At 58.9% G+C, this 4402-nt stretch overlaps 1 long non-coding RNA gene across 1 annotated transcript; it reads left to right on the top strand.

The window, feature by feature from the left end:
• The first annotated feature begins 236 nt into the window (after window positions 1-236).
• On the top strand, window positions 237-2633 carry LOC142047861 (uncharacterized). Its single transcript, XR_012657128.1, has 3 exons — window positions 237-1398; window positions 1489-1553; window positions 1621-2633. It is a non-coding gene; the product is annotated as an uncharacterized LOC142047861 (long non-coding RNA).
• Window positions 2634-4402: the final 1769 nt, after the last annotated feature.

Below are 4402 nucleotides of genomic sequence, written 5' to 3'. Positions count from 1 at the left end.
TCCTCTTCCTACAGTGATCTGCTGCACGCTCATGGACCCTGGGAAGAGGCTGCTGGGTGAGTTCAGGATGTTCCCACCTCTCCCTCATGTGGGTCCCTGTGTTGGCAGCTGTGGTAAGTAATCGTCCTCTCCTGGATGTATCCCACTAGGGAGTCTCAGGCTGACGGTTTGACTGTTCGCAGTGTTGTTGTAGCCTTGTTAGTTCGTCTCTCTACACCCACCCCAGGAATCTGAAGCTGGACTTTCCTGCTGGGCCTGGTTCCTGGGGATTGTGGCACTGGATACCCACCTGCCCACTCGATGGTGCGACAGCAAGCAACGGAATCCCAAAAGCAGCTGTCTTCCTCTGAGCATCCCAGCTGCGGTTGGATTTCGTTACCTGCTCTCCTGCCCGGGCATCTGTCAGCCCATCCTGCACACCAAGGGCTCGTAGCATCATATGCATTTTCAAGCACTCTGCCAGCCCCCGAGACACTGCTCCAAGGACCATTCCTGACAGGTAGGTAGGGTAACCAGATAGCAAGTGTGAAAAATCAGAACAGGAGGTGGGGGCTAATAGATACCTATATAAGAAAAAGCCCCACATATCGGGACTGTCCCTATAAAATCGGGACATCTTATGCTACAGGTAGGCACCAGGGCTTCCTGGGTCTCTTCCTTGGGATAATGGTTTGTTCTAATGGACTAGAAGTAACTCCTTCCCTTAACAGCCTCTGCAGGACTTTCTCAGCGCAAAGGGCGCTTAGATGGTTTGCTGTTCCCTGCGTATCCCAGAGGAGCCAGGCCAGTTTCAGGTAGTTACACAGCCAGCTCTTTGGCTGCTTTAAACAACAGGCCAAGAGGTGGGTGGGATGGTAGCGTAGCGGTGACAGGAACACAGACCACACAAGTTCCTGTTGTGAGCTAGGGTGAGAGCACCAGGACGCACCAAGCTGGGGAGTGAGGCCACTAGCTTTACACAGTAACCTCCTGGATAGAGGGGAGTTTGGTTAGTTCCATGTTGCAACAAAAAGCTCTGCAAAGACAACTGGGGCCAACTGCTCAGAAGTGGGAGAGCTGGAAGAGCAGGGGGCTGCGGGCCAGGGCTAGGAGGTGGCAGGCCCGGTCTGGAAGAGCAGGGGGCTGCGGGCCAGGGCTAGGAGGTGCCAGCAGGGCCGGTCTGGGATAGCAGGGGGCTGTGGGCCAGGGCTAGGAGGTGGCAGGCCCGGTCTGGAAGAGCAGGGGGCTGCCGGCCAGGGCTAGGAGGCGGCAGGGCCAGTCTGGGATAGCAGGGGGCTGCAGGCCAGGGCTAGGAGTCGGCAGCAGGCCCGGTCTGGAAGAGCAGGGGGCTGCCGGCCAGGGCTAGGAGGTGGAAGGGCCAGTCTGGAAGAGCAGGGGGCTGCGGGCCAGGGCTAGGAGGTGGCAGGGCCGGTCTGGGATAGCAGGGGGCTGCTAGGAGTCGGCAGCAGGCCCGGTCTGGAAGAGCAGGAGGCTGCAGGCCAGGGCTAGGAGGCGGCAGGGCCGGTCTGGAAGAGCAGGGGGCTGCGGGCCAGGGCTAGGAGGTGGCAGGGCCGGTCTGGGATAGCAGGGGGCTGCTAGGAGTCGGCAGCAGGCCCGGTCTGGAAGAGCAGGAGGCTGCAGGCCAGGGCTAGGAGGCGGCAGGGCCGGTCTGGGATAGCAGGGGGCTGCGGGCCAGGGCTAGGAGTCGGCAGCAGGCTGGGTCCGGAAGAGCAGGGGGCTGCGGGCCAGGGCTAGGAAGTGGCAGGGCCAGTCTGGGATAGCAGGGGGCTGCGGGCCAGGGCTAGGAGGCGGCAGGGCCAGTCTGGAAGAGCAGGGGGCTGCGGGCCAGGGCTAGGAGGCGGCGGCAGGGCCGGTCTGGGATAGCAGGGGCTGGTATTCCTGCACAGCAGCAGAACGAGGGAGACCGGGATACCCCAGGTGGTGGGCATCAGGAGTTTTAAACTCTGCTCTTTAACATGCCCGGGCTCCTTCTTGCTGTGGGGCTCCTGGGGCTCTGGGCAGCCACTCCCATGAATGAGCCCAGCAAGTGCTGTCAGTGTGGCTGCCTGCCTTGATCTGGGGAAGCAGAGATTCTGCAGGCAGGAGAAACAGGAAGTGAAGGCAGGGCCTGAACAAGCGAAAGAGAAACCTCCAGTCCCACCCAACGGTTACTGCAACAGGTGCTTGGCTGCAGACTGGTCTTCCAGGGAGCTTCAGACAAAGCCAAGAGACCCCACTCCTGGGGAGGAGGGGACGGACAGCCAGACAGGCACTCAACACTTCCCTGGGTAAAGTGGCCAGTTCCCCGCCCTGAGCTAGGACCTGCAGAGGACTCCACGCAGGGTGCACTCCCACCCAGGCACTGTGTTGCCTCTAGGGTGACCGGACAGCAAGTCTGAAAAATCGGGACAGGGCGTGGAGGGTAAAAGGAGCCTATATACGAAAAAAAAACCAAAATCGGGACTGTCTCTATAAAATCGGCCCATCTGGTCACCCTAGTTACCTCTCCAGTGTTCTTGAAAGCCCCACCTCAAAGGACATGTGGTTTTGGGACCTATGCAGCAGCAGTTCTGGGTGGGGCAAAGTGGGGACCCCACAAACTGAACCTAGCTGCAGTTCAAAGGCAGGTCCTAGATCACATCTGGTCTTGCGTGTGTTGGAGTGAGGCACAGTAAGTCTCCCCACCCGACCGGGCTCCTCTGTGACATGAGCGAGGTCTGGTTAGACCAGGGACGAGCTGGCCCTGGTTCCTCACTGCCTGCACTGAGCAGCGGGAGCAGTAGGAGGCTGCGTCTACAGGGCTCTCCTGCAGTTTCGTGCTCCTGCTAGCTAAAGATAGCTGTGTGCTTCCTGGAGAGAAACCACCAGAAGAGTCTCTGCAGAAGCGGCAGTCACCAGCTGCCGGCCACAATGTGGATGTGGCCATCTGCAGCAGGCCAGAGAGGACCCCAGCAGGAGGCTAAAGTCACAAGACACATGCACGTGCTTCCTGCTGCTGTGAGTGTAACTCAGGCTGGGGGGAGGAGGACTCTTCCCCAGCTCTGTGCCACAGGCTGGGCTTTGCACCAGGTAGTGCTCAGAAAAGGAGGGATCCAGCCAGCCCAGCACTGGGCAAGAGAGAACTCCTGGGCAGAGCCACGAGGGGATGTGGATGGGAAAAGCTCAGGGTCGTCTCTATAAGGACCTTCCCATTAGCTACTGGAGAACGGACTGGCCTTGCCTGCTAGTGGGTGACCGCAATGTCTGTGGTAGTTCCTCTGTGCAGGTGAGCAAGCCCACGGTGCCTTGCCCCTGAGAAACAGCATCAGCCTTGGACAGGAGGGATACACCCACAGGGCCAATTCCTCTTCCCCTAGCAGGAGGCTCCCTCTAGGCTAGGATGGAGAGTTTGGGCAGGACTTCACTGTCCTGCTGCCCTTTCGGTTTCCAAGCAGCCTGACCTCAGTCTCTAGATGGACGAGGAAAGAGCTGAGGGCAGATGAAATGTTCCTAGACAGCAACTGAACAAGGTGCTCAAAGGCATTGGGCGGGTGGGGGCGGATCCAGGTTTGGGCTGGATGCAGCAGTTGAGAGGAATGGGAAGCGAAAGGCAGGGGATGACCAGTGAGGTCCTGGAGCTCCAACCAGAGCCTCAGCTCATGCCCTGGGCATCGTAACAGTGAGATGCAGCAGCAAGCCTGAGGTGCTAGCACATAACGTTTGTCAGATTCCTCGTCCCTTCTAAATGGGATTGGGGAAGGGGCACTGTCTGCTCTCAAAGCTCCAGACATGACACCGGAGTCACTGTCAGGACACCTGGGGGCAGCGTGGTACTTCCATGGAGAAGCAGCCATGTGGGTGATTTCAGCTGGAAGATGACAAACTCTAGCCGCTGGCGAGAAATTGCTTTGGAATGACACGATCACTCCCGCTGAGCGAGCAGCCAGAACGCCATCGGGAATATCGTGTCCGTCCAAAGCTCTTTCGGCACCTCCTGGAGGAAGACTGCGCCCCATTGGCCCAGCATGCGATCCCGAGGATCCCACCCTGCCTCCATGTAGCTGTGTGACTGCAGGCAGACCACTCTTCCCCGACTCTCTCCTGGTCCGTGGCCTTCAGTCCATGTGTGCCTGCCTCTGGAAAAGCTCTCAATACAACATGCAAAATGACTTGATACATGGCTCATTATTACCTAGCAGGCAGACGAGGGCTGGGCATCAGGACTCCTAGGTTTGGTCTAGCAGTCAGAGCAGTGGACAAGGGCTCTATTCCAGCTCTACCACTACTCTGTCTGGCCCTTCGTTTTCCTATGTGGCCTACGGAGATGATACATCCCTCCCTGCCTCCCCCAGGGCTGGCAGCCTTCACTACTGATCCCACAGACGGGGCTGGAGCCAGGCTGTGTTGGCCTGTTTTCCTAGTGCCCCCCTTGCTTTGCTGTCTC

The sequence above is a fragment of the Chelonoidis abingdonii genome, chromosome 17 (genome assembly GCF_003597395.2).
Source record: "Chelonoidis abingdonii isolate Lonesome George chromosome 17, CheloAbing_2.0, whole genome shotgun sequence".
Classification (NCBI taxonomy): Eukaryota; Metazoa; Chordata; order Testudines; family Testudinidae; genus Chelonoidis; species Chelonoidis abingdonii.
Note: the sequence above shows the minus strand (reverse complement) of the source record. Positions and strands in the feature narration are given on the sequence as shown.